Genomic DNA, 17,406 nt, shown 5'->3' with positions numbered 1-17,406 from the left:
GCATTCGCTTGCACTTACACAGCCTAGCAAATTCCCCACTCCTGGCAGAGCTGTGGTAACCCACCTGGTGCGGCAGCAGGGGGGAGATGTTAAAAGCATAAAAGGATGTAAGTGGGTGCTCTGTCTCCTTGTTTCAGAAGATCACTCAGACCCTGGGATACATCACCAGAAGTGTGGCCACCAGATCAAGAGAGGGGATTCTCCCCCACTGCTCTGGTGAGACCCCCCCTGCAGTGCTGCATCCAGCTCTGGAATCCTCAGCACAAGAAGGAAATGGACCTCACTGAGCAGGTCCAGAGGAGCCACGAGGATGACCCAAGGGCTGGAGCACCTCTCCTACAAAGACAGGCTGAGAGAGATGGGCTGGGTCAGCCTGGGGAAGAGAAGGCTGCAGGGAGACCTCAGAGCCCCTTCCAGTCCCTGAAGGACCTACAGGAAAGCTGGGCAGGGCTGTTTGTAAGGGCAGGGAGCGATGGGCCGAGGGGCGATGGGTTAAACTAGAGCAGGGCAGGGTTAGGTGAGACCTGAGGAAGAAGTTCTTCCCTCTGCGGGTGGTGAGACCCTGGCACAGGGTGCCCAGAGAGGTGGGGGAGGCCCCATCCCTGGAGACACCCAAGGTCAGGGTGGATGAAGCTCTGAGAACCCTGCTCTAAAGATGTCCCTGCTCACTGCAGGGAGTTGGACAAGATGGCCTTTGAAGGTCCCATCCTACCTAAAGCATCCTGTGATCCGATGAGTCAGTGGTTCAGCATTCAGTCTAGCCAGGTGCTTAAATTAAACCAAAACATGTAAAAATTGTCAAGTTTTCTGTCCTGAGGACAGCATATATTTTGATCTAGAGACTTCCTGGCCTCCTCTTAGTGACCACAATCTCTGTACCCCTGTGCCTGCAGCAGCAGATGAACTTCCATCAGTTGGCGGCGGGGTGGGAGGAAGGAGGCAGAGACACCACATGATTCGCCCACGGTCCCAAAACCATATGCAGCAGAGACAGAATTAAACCCAAAGGCCCAAGCTGGGTGTCAGGTTTCTTTAATACCATCAAATATTTTTATTGTTCCTTCTGAATTTTGCACTTGGCACGAAACAGTCTATTCCCCAGGAGAACATTTAAGATCACATTTGGCACGTACTGGTTGTCCCCCACTCAGAAGCACAGCCCTATGGGGACTGGCTTCCTCATCAGTGCAAGGATAAATTAGGCAGGATGCAAATTACCCTTAACTCCTGCATACGTGTTGCCCTGCACTGCTGAGGACATAAATGCATATTAGCAGTGGAGTTATCAGAAGAAGCATTAACAAGAGGTCTGGGAAGGGATGGATAGAGATATCCTTGATTTAAGCAAGGGAGATCAGGGAAAATGCATATTCATATGAAGCCTCCTGGGAAAGCAATTTGTAGGAATAATGTATGTTTTCATAGTGTGGAGAGCAGCCAGCTGACATAACATATTCTGTAATGAATGGCTGAGAAAGTGTCAGAGTCAACAGCTATCCATAATCACCAGCACATCAGCGCTGCCCTGCGAGTGAGCCAGACCTGCTCCACGGTGTGAGACCCATGGCAGGACAGAGATGCTCTTTGATGCAGGCCTGGGGTGAGAGTTTTGGCTGAGGACTCCTGGGATGGAGGAGATAAGACTCACTTTCCTCACACTGCTAAAAGTGTTTCAGCCTGGATTCAGACTTTGCCAGGCATGCCTCAACTCTCTTCTCTCAGCCCTGTTGCAGACTGCTCAGGCATTGACTGCCAGCAGTGGGGTTTGGGAGACAGGCATCAAACTGGGGTATGGATGACCCCAAAGTACAAATAAACTCCAGCTTTAATGCCCAAGTTTTGGTGTTAAATAAGACAGCACCTGTAGATAGGTTTCTAATGGTGGGTGGAAACAGACTGGAAATGGGCAGTGAGCCCCATGCTGATAAAACTGGTCATACTCTGAGATTTCCTGCCCCACGCTGATGAAACTTTTAATAAAATAAATAAATTCCCTGCCCTGGTTGTGTGAGTAAGAATTACATGCTTGTCAGATGGTCACAGCAGCAGATTCACTCACAAGGATGAATACAGGATGAATACATCTGGATGTCCATGACCAGGGACATACCTCTGTCCGAGAACATTGCAGGCTGGCACAGCAGCTTCACTTGCTACTGTTGAGCCTCTGGGAAGTAAAAGTCCTTTGTCCCTTTTGGGGTGAATGAGACCTCTGCAGCCTGGCAGCTGTGGGTCTTACACACGTGTTTGAGTCCCAGTTCCTGCCTTTACTATCTGCTGTGTGATTAAAGCCATCCTGTGCCTGGGTTTGGTTTTCTAGTGTTGCCTCCCTCCTCTGTGCCTAAAAAGCTGGTCAGACACAGCAACAAGCACAACAAATGCTGTTTCTTCAGTACAAAGATGGGAGCTCCTGCTTCTAAACGAACTCAGCAGAAAAACCAGGAGGAACAACCCGATGTGTCATCCTGCTTTTATGAATCCAGCACGCAGAGCGCAATTAAGAACAAGATCACTCAGCAGTGGCTTTCCAAAGCCTCTTGCATTGCTTTTCCCTGCCTGGCAGGAGGGAAGGGAAAACATCAGCCTTCTCTGGTGCAGCTCTTGATGGTGAACTAATGCACAGCTCAGAGCCAAGATGAAGGAACTGAACCAAATCTGATTAATTAGGGTATCCAGACAGGCAGAATCCTTCCTATGCTCCTCACAACACAGCAACAGAGTTTATATTTTACCTGCATTCAACAGAGAATGAATAGAATCATATCATAGAATCCCAGACTGGTCTGGGTTGGAAGGGACCCCAAGGATCACAGAGCTCCAACCCCCTGCCACAGGCAGGGCCACCAACCTCCAGGCCTGGAGCTACACAAGGTTGCCCAGGGCCCCATCCAACCTGGCCTTGAACACCCCCAGGGATGGGACATCCACCCCCTCTCTGGGCAGCCTGTTCCAGCCCCTCACCACTCTCTCTGCAAAGAACTTCCCCCTAATATCCAATTTAAACCAGTATCCTGCACTGCCACCATGGTACTTGGTTCAGAAGAGTGCTGGCAGTGCATGGGTAAAGGAAGGCTCCCAGGGACACTGGTGGCTTTCAGATGCTGGACATGGAATAAAATACATAAAATACAAGTCCTGTTTCAGGCAGGAGCTCAGATCCATTTCCAGAGTGAGCAGAAGCTACTGGCCGTTTGCTGCCAAGTGATCTGCAGGAGACAGCTCTGAAGGACTTTCTAGCTTAGCATGGGCAGCAATCAGATGATGAAAGCCAGCTCCGTGGGGAGAACAGGGATTGTAGATGAAGGCTCAGCAAGATGTTTCATCTACATCAAGGTCACTGGGGGCTTCAAACCAACCACGACTTCGTGATACTACAGCACTCAGCACTGCTACCACTGCTGCTGCTCTGCAAGCAGAGAAAACCTCTCCCATTCATATGGGGCCAACTATCCAGTGTAAAGGCTACTAAAGTCTAGTGACATGCTTCCATTAGGTCTGCTAATCCTGGATTTGGACCCCAGAAATAGGTTTCACAGGAGCTGTGCTGGACCTGTGGCACCACCAAAGGGCCCTTTGCATTTTTTGCAGCATAGGTAATTGTGCTTACACCAGCTAATTGGGAGATGCTCAGGCATGGGCCTGTGCCCTTGAACAGGGCTGGCTATGCTGCCAAACTGCTAAAATGTCCCCAGTAGTGTTCCCAGCAGATATTTGGGTTGCCAGCATATAGATGTCCATGTTTGGGAAGATAAAGCTCCTTCCTTGAGCTGTTCTCAAGCTGTGTCCAAGCATCACTCAGGACAGCCCTCCTTGGCACAGCCAGCATCATGCCAGGGAGCATGCTGACAATTGCAAGGTCTACTCTTGGACAGGTCACACTCCAGAAACTCCCAGCTTCTGTCCTGTTTGCCAGTGTAGATGAAGCTCAGAAAGGCAGATGGAGGAACGACAACTGGTACCCTACTGCTACCCCTCTCTGGAGTGATTTACAAGCTATTTGCAGCCACTGTGGGTGGATTTGCACCTTCCAGCAAATTTAATACAGTGGCCTGTCTTCAACCACCAAGAACATGCCAGCACAGTGGCCCAGGAACAAAGCAGGTAAAGCAGGATAGGAATTCATTAAGCAGCACAGCACACTCCCACACCCAAGTGCTTGGCTGTGATTTCACTCCGTTCCTAAGGTTTGTGGAGCTATTAGGAGATAATTTGGTCATGTGGTAGGAGAAGAGTCTTACTCAGCTCTGAGGATGTTGATTTGTTTCAGAGCTTTTTCCCTTTTATTTCTCCCAGCCTTTTCTGGTTTCTCTTTCATTCTCTTTTGACAAATCTGTGTTAATTTATTCACTCAGATACGTTGACTTGGTTTATTCTCTGCCTTGGCGTGATGCCATAAAGCCACTAACAGCATGCATGAGGTGGGATAACTCCCAGGAGTCTCCCAAGTGGACTGGAAAATTCACATTGTTGCAGCCCAACCTGAAAGGAGTCCAATTCCTGAATGCTCCAAACCTGATATACCCAGAGCTCCTCATTGCTTTTGAAAATATTAACACTGAGAATGGGACTGCTGGTGGCTGGCTAGTTGTATCATGAAACTGTCCATTTTTATAATGCTCTCTGGGGGTTTCTAGTCTGGGAAATTTAGTTAGAAAACTTGCTTTAGACTTTTTATTCACATTCTTGAAAGAGAAGCTCAAACAAGATATAAATCATAGGCTGAAGGGCTGTTTAACCAGTTCTTAAAAACTTCCAGGGCTGGCAGTTCCTTAACTGCTCTTGAGCAGCTCAAGCCTCATCCTTTAAAACAGATCCTATTGCTCTCTGAAATCACAAATTACCACAAAATTGTTCTCCATTTCAAACTGAATCTAACTGCAGTAACTGTGAAATCAGACAGCAGTCATTGTGTGCAAGCAATGAACTTCTTAATGATCCCTATAGATAAAATAGCCTTGGTGGTGTTTTTGGGAAGGTCTTTTGGACAACTGGACAGCAGAAGCATCGTGCAGCTGCCAAAAGCCTGATCACCGTGGGGAGAACCATGGGCTGAACTCCCTGCTCAGAGCAGTGGTGCACACAAGCTGGCAGCTGAGTTATGAATTGAGTGGGGTTCATCCTGCTCTAGAGAGCCACGGAGGCTCCTCAGGGAATGCCTGGGGCGCAGGGGACATTGAAGGGAGGGAATTTGGAAATGGCTCCGGCAAGAGGGTGCACGGGGCTGGAGAGCAGCTGTCACCAGCATTACTATGGGATTAGTCTTTTTAAGTTTTTCTCTTTATAAGGCATGCTTTAATGTTCCAAGGAGAGGTGTAACCACTCCTGAGAGCATGATGCACGCTATGGATGTGCAGCACGATGCTATCCCCTCTGCTCACTGTCCAGCCGACTCTTTCAAACCAGTCGCACCTAGAAAACCTTTACAGAACGCCAAACCTGTGTGAGCCTCTCCCTACAAATCCCCAGGCTACAAGAGCACTAAAATCCAGCCTTCAGCTTGCTTTCAGCAGCCTGCACTCTCAAAAGAGTCAAAAGGATCCCTGCAGCTTCCCAGGGGCTCCAAGCAACACCCAGTCCCTCCGCAGGCGATGCTCGCTGTCGGCAGCGCTGCTGCAAACCACACTGCCAGGGTTCAGCCTCTTGACTTCCTCTTGTGGTGGAGTTTCTCCTTGTCATCCTGACCCCATTTAGTCCTTGTGCTTAATGAATTCCTGGCACTTTATTAACAAGGGATATTCAAGTGTGATAAAGGCCGTTTTGCAGCGTTGGATGAGTTGCAATGGAAAGCAGAATCGAGCGCTGTCATCAGAGAGATGCTTAGCTACAGATTATAAGAAATCTTTACATAGCAGCAAAGAGCATCTTGCAGCACAGAAATGGGACTTGGCAGACTGGGACTCATGTCCTTGCTATGTCATGGACAACGTGTATGACTTTGCTGAGCATGCAAAGGGTCTAATCTTGCAAAGTGCTGGACCCTGATCTATTGATCCAGCAAAACTGAGCAGCACCTGACACCCATAGCACACCAAGAGGAGTGATTACAGAACAGCGATCAGCCCTGACCACCTGGAAGGATTCAGCCCTTTCGTCTCTTCATCACACATCTGCAGGAGAGGAATCACAGGGCTTTCCTGTGCAGACCAGAGAGGAATTCTGAGGGTTGCTATTGGAGCATCCCCGAGCCACCACCAGCCACACCCAATGTGCTTGTGAGCTGGTTAACACTACCAGATATCTCACCTGGAGACACCAAGTAGCAGGACACACTTGCCCAGAGCCAAGGAGGAGCCTGATTTAGCTGTGAACTCATGTCCATCCCCTAGTTTTGCATCCCATCACCCCAAACTCCAGACTGTCACACCTCAACACTTGCAGGTAAGAATCCAAGACCAATCACTGCCTCATTATGGGAGCCAGCAACTGCTGCAAACCTGGAGCACCTCAGGAAGCAAACAGGACGTGTCACCCATCACCATGCTGGGAAAACCACAGGTCAGCAGGAGCTCAGTGCAGGCTGAGCTCTCCCAGGCAGTCTTCATTTCATTTGCATGAAAGGTATTTAATTATTTTCTTTCTGGTACAAAGCTGATGCGTTGGAGCTCCTCTGCATTAATGAACTGTCACAGGCAGTGCCCACTTCACCTTTCTCCTTGCTGTATCCACCTGCCTTACCTGCTCCGTGATGGGTGTCTCTGCTAGGGCTTCTATCTGTGCTCTCTGTTTCACTCCAGCCTTTTCCTGCTGCCTTGTCTTTTCTGCTAACAGGGAATATTCCTCCTTTGCATTTCTAAGGGCTCTTTCATCCAGGCATCCCTAAGCACCCAGCCTCCTCCCTGCTGCTGGGAAGCAGAGGAGGTAACAGTGTAATTTGCACACCCAGCTGAAGCACTGAGGAGCTAAAGGGATGCAGTCAAGATCAAGGAATACCACAGCAACAAGAGTATGAAGCATTAGTGTGGTGCAGATTTGGAGCTCCTTAACCCCACGGAGGGGATCAGCATCAGCTTGGGCTGGCACTGCAAGGCCCAGGGGTGCTGCTGTCACTGTGGCCCAGGACTGTTCCCTGCAGAGAGTAAGCGTGCCCTGAGCTTCATTCTGCAGCTGCAAGTTTGAACTTGGATTTAAATGTTGAGAGCTTCATTGGTGAGGTAGGTCCTGAAATCCTCCAAAACTTTCCCAAAACATATGGGACTGGCTCACTGTCCTGAGAAAGAAGAGGTAGAGGAACCTGGTGGATGAAATCCATAAGGCTGTGTTGCTGCTGTCCCTCCTGCTGTCCCTCCTGCCACTCAACCAGCTGGCATCTCCCCCCACCAAACAAATCCTTCAATGCAGGAATGACCTTTTTGGGTTTTTTCCCCACTCCTAAACCAGAGCCATGAGCAAAGGTTAAGCCATGGCTGAAGTGCAGCCCTTCTTAGAAAGATGAGAAGACAGAGGAAAATAAAGGTTTGCTGCTAAAGGAGAGGGGCCTGAAATATCTTTATTATTATTATCATTAGTCCCAATGAGAAAGATAAAATATTTTCATATATATACAGACACTGACTAGAAGGAGGGTTACACTGCTGCAATGAGTTGCATGCACTCAACTCAGTAGTGTCTGGTGAAATTCAGCCTTGCCACCGTGGGGACTCGCAGTGTCCGGGCAGCAGGTGTCTGTTGGTGGACTGGAGAAGGCAAACACAACACCTGTGTTTGACAGACCTGGAAGCACAGGCAGCCTGATTTCCATATCCCAAAAGACCCCCAAACAAATCATTAAGCAGTTTCCAAGCACCTGGAGGATAATAAAGTGATAAAAAAACAACCAATGTGAATTTTTTAAGAACAAATCTCGTCAAACCAATCTAATTTCTTTCTCTGACAGAGTAACTGGCTTCATGAATAAGGGGGGAACTTTAGATGGGATAGATCTTGACTTCAGCAAAGCTTTTGACATGGTCTCATGTGACATCCTAAATAAATATTGTTTAGGTGAAACCCATGTGAGGCAGGTACAAACCTGGTGGGAAAATTGTACTCAGAGTATTTATTCACATTTGGTTGTCAAAACAGGGAGGATTTCTCATCTGTGGTCCCATGGGAAACTGGTCCAAGTCCAAAAACTTCTCAAAAGAACACAGTGACAGCAAAGATAATACACTTTAAAATTACCATGTGTGATCCAAAGAGGGGAGTGAGGCTTGGGAAGCACGGGGTTAGAATTCAGAATGAAAAGGATGCTAGCAAAGTCGTCTGAAACAAGTAAAGGTAAAATTAAAAACAACAGAAGATTTCATTAAGTAGAAAGAAACCAAACAGACAAGATGGGGTAAACACCTGGCAGCAGCTTGGCAGAGAAGGGACACGTGTGGGCTCTATCTTTTCTCTCAATATTTATTAGTGGGGGGACATTGCTATAGCCTGTGTTGGGATCCCTCTTGCCAACCCCAGGAAAGAGTGATCCCATGGGAATAAGGAACGATGCAACAGAGACATCCTCAACAATGACAAGGTAGGGAGAGCATTAGGGGATGTTTCTGAAACAGGAAGGGTAGTTAGCTCTGAACAAGGCTGCCTGAGAAGATGGGAAGCATGCAGAAGAAATTTTCATAGGTACCAGGAACAGACAGACTGACATCCTCCCACAGCACAGTAGAGCAGGCTGGTCTAGATGATATCCTGAAGCTGCATCCAGCCGTTCGTTTCTGTATCTTCCTCATCTTCCAGACCAAGTGTCCACACCAATATGCAGAAGAAATTTTTCACAGTAAGAGTGACAGAGCCCTGAGACAGGCTGCCCAGGGGGTGTGGAGTCTCCATCTCTGGAGATGGTCCCATCCAGACACCAACCTTTGTGCCCTGTCCTAGGGACCCTGCTTTGGCCAAGGTTGGACCCAGTGAGCTCTGGAGGTCCCTTCCAACCCCTGTGACTCTGTGATTCTGTGTCTTGCAAGACTACAAGGACCAGCCCAGCATGCCCTGCCTTCCCCTACTAACTAGTATTTTAGCCACGCTCACACTTCAGTCGTGCTGTGTTCGGAGCGCTGCACTGATGCATTGAGGGACGATACGACTCGAGCTGCCTCAGAAGACGCTGGGTAGTTTTTCAAGATGATCCTTGCTGCCCTTTTTGCTGTAAGCAGACAGGCTGACATGATTACACTGTCAAGGCACGGTGGCCTTGTCTCTGCAGAACAAGAGGGGTCGTTTTGCCAAACCACACTGACATCCAAACACAGCACTGGGGCATGTGTAGGGTACAGGCAACTGGCTCCTTGAAGAGCATCCTTGTAAATACCAGGGACACCCACTGTGACACCACCGTTTCTAGGAGCATCCAATGCATCCACCCTGCTAGAGGTGGTGGATGCCCCATCCCTGGGGGTGTTCAAGGCCTGGTTGGATGGGGCCCTGGGCAACCTTGTGTAGCTCCAGGCTGGAGGTTGGTGTCCCTGCCTGTGGCAGGGGGTTGGAGCTCTGTGATCCTTGGGGTCCCTTCCAACCCAGACCAGCCTGTGATTCTATGATTCTAGTCAGGGGTCTGACAGCCAAAAAGGATTGACACAACCTGCTCTGGGGACAGCCCAGTGTCTAGCATACAACTTACAGTGTCCAAACAAGTGCCTCCTGCACTACATCTAGGGGACAGCTGGAGAGAAAAGCAGTTTGTCACCACTCAAGAGTTTAGGTTTGGTCCCTGTGTTTACACCATGCTGATGCATTTGGATGTTAGAAACACATTAAAAATGCAAATAGAGGCAGATCCTAGAGAAGCTGAATGTCATCCCTCTTTGTCTTTATTTAAAATCAAATCCAGCTTCATTTTAATGTCCTCCTTGGGCTGGGGCTTAGCAATAATTTTCACTTGTATAAATAGACTCACAATGTGTGTATACATATTTATGCCCTTCCAACAGGAAATAAAAAGTCATTGATAAAGCATATTATTTCTACATCTACAGCAGTAGCACGAGCAGCAGCAGCAGGCACAGAGAAAGACCATCTCTCTGGGGCTTTGGCAGGGCACGGGTGCTGCATTTACCCCTGTATGATACTAGCTCTGGGAGACAGAGCATCCTGCCTGAAATACCAGCCTGAAGAACTGTAGCATCCTTGTCAATGAGGATATCCTCATGCCAGTGCCCAGGATGGAGCATGACATGGATATTTAAGCCAGTCCCTATGTCGGGAGCTGTTTCAATCAGCCTGGCAAGTCCTGCCTCTGGGGAGCTGCGGATGAGCGCAAACAGCATGGGAGAGGATAACCCCTGCTCTCTCCAGCTGAGCTGCACGACAGCATTTCAACAGCAGCAGATGAACAAGCTCCCCCTCCCACTTTGGAGGGTGGAGAATCATGAGTACCCACACAGCTGATGCTCAGGCTGTTTCCTATCTAGACAGGGGCACTGGGGTCCAGTTGACGTTGATGTGGTTGGTGCAAACCTTGCTCTGGGGTCTGATCTCTGGCAGGTGGCAAAGAGCACTGGCTGCTGGCTCTCTGCTACAAAAATAGCTGATGTGCACATGCTTTCTGTGCATTCAAATCCAAATTTCCAGGGAGGAGAGGAACAGGCTGGGTCATGCTGTCAGAGCAAAGATCAGCTTTTACATCTCTCAGGATCTTCTCTGGTCGTCTCCTCCTCCTCTATACATTAAATTTTTCCCTACACTTCATCAGTCAGTGTTGGCATATGGAGCTGGGAACCAGATGGGCTCCTTGCCCTTAAGGTAGGTCTGGAGATTGCTCTCCAGTGTGGCTGACAGAGTGGATTTGTGTGTCAAGAGACCCCGAGCCTCTCACTCTCCTGCAGATCTCTTGCATGACCACAGGTAAGTCACCTCTGGCATGTATGGATGGACCGGTGCTGCTTTGCCAAGCCTGATTTTGGCCACTGTGAAGCACTTGGGATGCCTCACTACACCATCTCATGGGGGTGATGCTGCAGTCTCAGTCTTTCCCTGCCATCAATTATTAGATTTTGAGTGCCATTGCATAGCAGAGAAATGCTCTTTGTGCTCTTTACACCCAGAAAAGAGGGAAATGGGGAACAAAGGCCATTTTCTCCTGTGGAGCCCTGCAGCCCCAGCAGACTCTGATCTTCATTAGGACTCCAGCTTCTGGTGTAATTGAGTTACAGCTTAATGCACTGAATGCAGGATACTGGACTCCAGTTCAAGTGGAATATATCGTAATGCATTAAGTATTTCTCTTCAGATAAATAACTGGGGAAGATGTGTTTCCATTATTTGTGCATGCCCTCAGACAGAAATGGCAGAAGGCCTAGGAGAGGATTACATTCCTTTTTAATTCAATAAACAAATGTATAATGATATCTCCTGGGAACTATCCTGCAGAAAAAAAAAGCAGAGATTTGCCTCCCTGCTCCTAAACTCCAATGCTGGTAAAAAATAAACCACAGAAAAATCTCTTTTTATCCATATTTCAAGGCAAGAAGAGAGCTTTATCCTCACTCTCCTCCTGACCAGCAGCTCTGGGTTAAGCACAGCAGTCCCATTGACCTGGGATCCTCCATTTGAGTCCAAATGACTTTTCTCTAAGGACAGAGTAGAAGGTCCACACTTGAATTTGTTTCCCTACCAGCTCTGGGCAGGCTGTATTTACTGCAGAGCAGTCTATAGTTAGGATCATGAAGAGGCAATAGGGGCTGATTCCTTCATCAGGAGAATTTAATTAAGCCTGCTGCTTAAACATGCAACTCTAAACACTCTAAATATAGGTTGTGTTTTATGGAGGGAGAAGAGGCAGAGAGATCCTTTCCTGAGATACAAAGCAGAGATTTCCACAGCAGAGCCTCTGAAACAGCAATATATCCAGAAGCATCTCAAACCACCTGCTTCATGGAGGGAGAATAATACTCACTGCCATCATCTTCCTCATGTCCAGTTATATTCATGAGCATCTGTCCCTTGTCTCTGCAGGAAAAGGCCTGTCTGGCCTCAAGGAGGAAGGGAGAGCACCATTTGTGCTGCTTACATGGGAAATAGTGTGTGGTATCTCAGTTTGAACTTCATATTGTTGGGGTCTCCTGGAGAAACGCTGCTCAGCATGCTCTTGGTCTGCCCTTTTCTGGTGAAATGGCCTTGAGGGGACCCCTGAGATCCTGCCTGCATCTGCCTGTGACACCAAGGGGTGTTTGTGACCCCCACAGTGCTGCCTGCAAAGCACCTACAGCGAAATGGCAAAGATAAGGGAATTGCAATCTCAGGATGGGGTGTGTGGGGGGGGACCCCCCATGTGCTTCCAAATCCTGCCACAGTTAAGAGCAGCAGCATTGCCACCACTTTGGAATCCCTCCTCTCTCTTCCCAGTGCACCAGTGGCAGTGGGATGATGTTACTGCAGAGGAGGAGCAGCGCTGAGCTCAGCAGATTGGCTCTTCTATGGTGAAAGAAACCTATTTTTCCTTCAAATTTTTCACCATAATGAAGTCTCTCAATTCAACCAAAGATTAATTCAGAGAAATTCAGCAGCACTGGTGAAAATGCTTGGCTGGGCACAGGAGATTTCAGGAGGATAACTGGCCATCAAGCCCACCTGTATTAAACCAGGGTCCCTACACTTGACACACTCAGCAAAAATGTAAACTATTTAGGAAGTGCTCCAGGAATTTACAGCTCAGATTTATGGATGTAATTAGATGCTTGGTACCTGGGTGAGGGGAAGTGGGAGTCTAAGCTGTTTAGTTGATTCACAAGCCCTGTAGCCAGAGCCACACCATCACCCCCAGGTGCCAACCAAGACTGAACTGGGAAGTGGCCAAAGGACTTATCTGGAGAGTGTGGCAGAGCACGAGCTGCTGACCATGGCCTGTGCTTTCATGCAGCCAGCCTGTCTCTGGGCACAGCTGCAGCCGTTGCTGAGAGCTCATTTAGGAGCAGTCATTTTCCCAGTGAACAACAGACAGATGTATTTTCCTTGCTGTTATGCTCACACTTGTAGGTGACAGTAATAAAACAGCCGTAGTTGTATTTCAGCTGGCTGAGAATCAGGAGAAAGGACTTGAAATGAGTCATTTCTGCCTCCTGTGCAAGCCTTCTAGAAAGATGCTGGAGGTAAGACACCAGCGAATTCCCCATCTGGCAGAGCCTTTGCTGACAGACAGGCTGGCCCTTTCCAAAGCATTCCATGAACAAGGAAAACTCGCTGCAGTGGCAAACTGGGGGCCACAGCAGAGTGGTGGGTTTCAGTGCAGCTTCTGCAGACTGTGGTGGGGAGGCTAGACAAACCAGTGCCATCATCACCTGCACGGGAATTATTGTCATGCCAAAGCTTGTGTGAAATATTGGTCAATGTGGGACCATTGCAGACTGCCCTCAAGCCCAATCCTAGGGCAAGAGACATTCACCCAACACACCCTCTATACTCCAAAAGTAGTGCCATCACTCTAGCTCAAATAAATAGCACAAACCCAATTATTAAAAAAATAAATAAGACTTTAAAATGTCAGGAGAACAGCTCTGGAAAGATTTTCACATGGTCCTCACCAGGGACAAGATGAGGAAACTTCTTATGTTGCTGAAGTTGTCTCCTTTTTTTTTGCTCCTCACAAATAAGAAATCCTGCAGAGGAAGGCATTTGGGAGAGAAGCAGTTTCCCAAAAGTCTGGAGATGTTCACAGAGCAACAGTGTCATTTCCAAAACAGAAAGTGGCAATTGGAGAAGTAGAGCAAAAATTTGTGAAGCTGCAGCTTTGTCCTGTCCAGGCAGGAGGAGCCACAGGGTTGGGGCTTAGGGACACAGTGGATCTCATCCACCACCACCAAGGACGGGACACCCTTCCCACAGTGCACCCTCATGACCAAAGCAGTTATAAAGCTGCTGAAACAGTGACAGCTTTCAAAAGGGGGGAAGGAAACCCTCCCCATAATCCCCCAGCTAAGCTGTTGCATCCAACCATTTCAGCAAAGGCCATCTCTGTGCCATCTGCTAGCCTGCAGCTAAAGCTGTGCCCCAAACACGCTCCTTTACTTACAGTCCTCAGGGAGGATTCAGGGGAGAGATGAGGGCTGAGAGGAGAAACACACTCCTGGTGCAAACCTGCGACCTTTCACCTTACCCTGAATGATGCTTGACAACATTTTAAAATAGATTTATCTGTGAAACCAAGCAGATTTGGAGCAACACCTCAGACAGAACAGACCCCCTTTTTCTTGACCCTTTATCTCTCTGCAGTCAGATCTGTGCAAGTTCTGGTTGCTTCCTCCCTTTCCCAGGCTCTTACCCCAGTCACAAGGGAGATTCCAGCTATCCCCAGGGAACAACTTGCCCAAAGAAAAGCCTGTGTCAGGGGGAGTGCTCACCTCCCTTCACCTGCCAAATCCTGCATAGAAAACCTGTGTAGCAAAATGCAAGATGAGAGTCAGGATTGTTCCTAGAGGAGCATCACTGTGCTTTAAGAGTGGCTTTGCTCTGGTGTAGAAAAAAAAAAGCCAAAAGAACAAACAGAAGAGCATTGATGCCTCAGTCCTGAGAATAGGCAGGTCTCAGGACCCAAAGGGACCAGTGATCCTCAAAGCAGAACCTTTGTAGAATGGAGAATCCAGACTTGTGGCTTTTCTCTGCTTGTCTTTCCTTCCCAAGCTTTGCCTGGTTCGACTCGTGGGATAAGGTGACATCTCAGCTTCACATGCAACGAGCTGGTGCAGTGACACACTCACAGGCTTTCCCTGTGAGCATTTAAGTCAAAACTTCTCCCAGTTTCCCAAGCAATGTCATCAATGACATCATGCAATCAGCGGAGCATCTCCACCTTAATGGGAGCAACGTGAGTGTTTTAAATGTCATCGCCCCAGCTCATCACAAGCTAAAGATTTTGGGTTGAAAACTGAAAGATTTGGTTCTCTGTGTTTGACTTGATGTCAGTCTCATGTGCATTACCCATCCTTTATGTCATCTATCAGCACAGGGTCATCAAACTCATAACAGCCTCAATATTACTGTGCAATTTCCCTCTCTTGCTGCAAGTTCTTCCCGTGAATCACAGTGAAGGTACAAACACTACATTTAGGCTGAAGGATAGGCTCTTCCAGCCAAAGTTTAATCTCAGTGCAGGACACAGAAGAAATAATGTCAATAAAAGCACTTTTTTCCCCCCTTTCTGCATTATTGAAACAGTAGACATCATGTAATCAAAACTGATGCAACAACTCTGGCCAGAAAGTTGAGACAGGAAGAGAGGGGATGGAGATTAAAAGGGAGAAATTCTGGAAGTATTTTTGCTGAATTTGCTGTAAAAGATGCATCAAAGAAAATTGTGATGAGCCCACACCTTCAACACCTTTCAAATTGCACAAGGTCACAGCCACCTAGACAGCCAGAAGCCAAACAGACAGGAAAGATTTCATTATAAAGCACAAAACTGCTTCTTAGAAAGTCTGGGTTTGCTCCTGGAGTGAACTTGGACTATGCAATTAGTTTTATCAAGCTGAGGTCCCTCTGCCCGTCTAACATCAGGTGCTGATAAGTTCCCTGGCCCAAGTCCTTGCCATGGGCTTCATTGTGCCTTGGAGGAGCTCTGAAATTACTGCGATAACTCCATGGCCAAAGGTACTTGTCCATGTGCCCACAATCTAGGGACCAGAAATTCCCCACCTCTGGATAATTCATCTTTTTGTGCTCTCACCATTTGCTCTTTCAGTTGCTTAATCTTTTTCAGAAGAGTTTTCATTGAATCCCTCACCTTCTCTCTCCTAATCTCAGTTTGAAATTCCTTAGCCATGATGACCAGAGCTGGATACCATTTGGAGCAGCTGATTCCCCCCTCATCAGTGTATTTCCAGTGCTTCTTTCCCTCCCTCTCAGAGCAGAACATGCTACCAGGCATTGCTAAGAGGGGTATTCATGAACACCTCTGTGCTCTTTACTCCTCCCTAGGGATCAGCTGCAGGATATACACATTGTTTGACTTAGTATGGTCCATCTTAGGTTACATCACGACAAGAAGACCATGAGGCAGAAGGTATATCAACATGTAGGACATCTCCCATGGAAGGCAAACAGATCTATATCTAGCTTCAAACCTTGCAAAGCCATTTGCTGTCCTTGGAGGGGAAATGCAAAATGCTGCCATTGCACAAACAGCTGAACCAGTTGCAGGCTTGAAGGAGGTTCAGGCATCCCCATGTAAGGAACTGAAGTGTTCCCAGACCAGTTTGAGGACATGCACACCTCAAACCCATTGTGAACACCTAAGCCCATGAGTTGACCTCATAGAATTACAGAATCACAAGGTTGGAAAAGACCTTTAAGATCATCAAGTCCAACTGCTTCTGTCCTCTACTAAACCATATCCCTAAGTACCTCATCTACCCATCTGTTAAACACATCCAGGGATGGTGACTTGCAAAGAGCCCCAACCCAAGGTATCACAGCATGCTGCTCCCACTCAACAACAGCTGTCCCTGTCCAGAGCAAGGGACAAGTCCCCAGTGCTGAGGGCAGTGGTTGCAATTTCTGCTACTGCTTGATGGAGCAGGACTGCCACCTCAAGCCACACCCCCCACTGCTGCACACTGGGCAAGGAGTGGGGATTTTGGGGCTGCTGACAAATTTTGGCACTAACAAGAGAGAACAGATCCCAGCATGAGCATCCAAGCAGTGCAGAAGGGCTGCATCAAGGGCAGGGCTGCAGAAGGCTTCCAAAAGCACAGCTGACACAAGGCAGACGGCAGGCCCTGCCCACACCATCTGCCTGCTCCCTGCCTCCCCAGGCCCAGCGACTTAGGCAGGAAAAACAACCCATCTCATGCCGACTGGCACCTTAGGGTGCCAAAAGCGTGGCAAGAGGCAACCATGCACTGAGCAGAGCTGAAAACAGCCTGTGCTTCTGGTCCAGCATGGAGCATGGAGACTGGGGGACTGTGCCATCCCTCAGCCTCCACTGAGCTGATGTTTCAGAGGCTGCTACAAACAAAATCCGTCTTTACTGTGGGGGGAAAGGAGGTCCAAGACACAGTGAATTGATATGGGCATGGAAACATTGCTTTATATCTGCAGAGGGAGCTGAAAGGCCACTAACGGTCAGTTCTCCTGCACCTCAAGAGTGTCTGTTCGGTGCTTCCAGGATCTGCAAAGTCAAGGGCATGTCCTAAAACCAGTGACATTAGTGGGTGTCTTCTCCAGCACATCTTGGACTCAGGAATCCCTCTGGATCCCACTGATTTCCACACTGATTCCCACAGAGCCAGGGCTGGACCTGGGATCTGCAGCACATGGGATATTTTCCAGTTACAACAAAGGTCCTGTGAGGGAGATGGGAGTGGGGCATCAGTTCTGCACATCTGTAGCACTGCCAGCAACAAAGCCAGGCAACTCAGAATGGATGGACTTGCCCTTCCCTTGGCATCTGCTGGTGACCATTCCTGGGGGCACAGCATGGGAATAGAGGGCATCTGATCC

The sequence above is a fragment of the Gallinula chloropus genome (assembly GCF_964237585.1).
Source record: "Gallinula chloropus genome assembly, chromosome: 22".
Classification (NCBI taxonomy): Eukaryota; Metazoa; Chordata; class Aves; order Gruiformes; family Rallidae; genus Gallinula; species Gallinula chloropus.
This window is presented reverse-complemented; position numbering follows the sequence as displayed.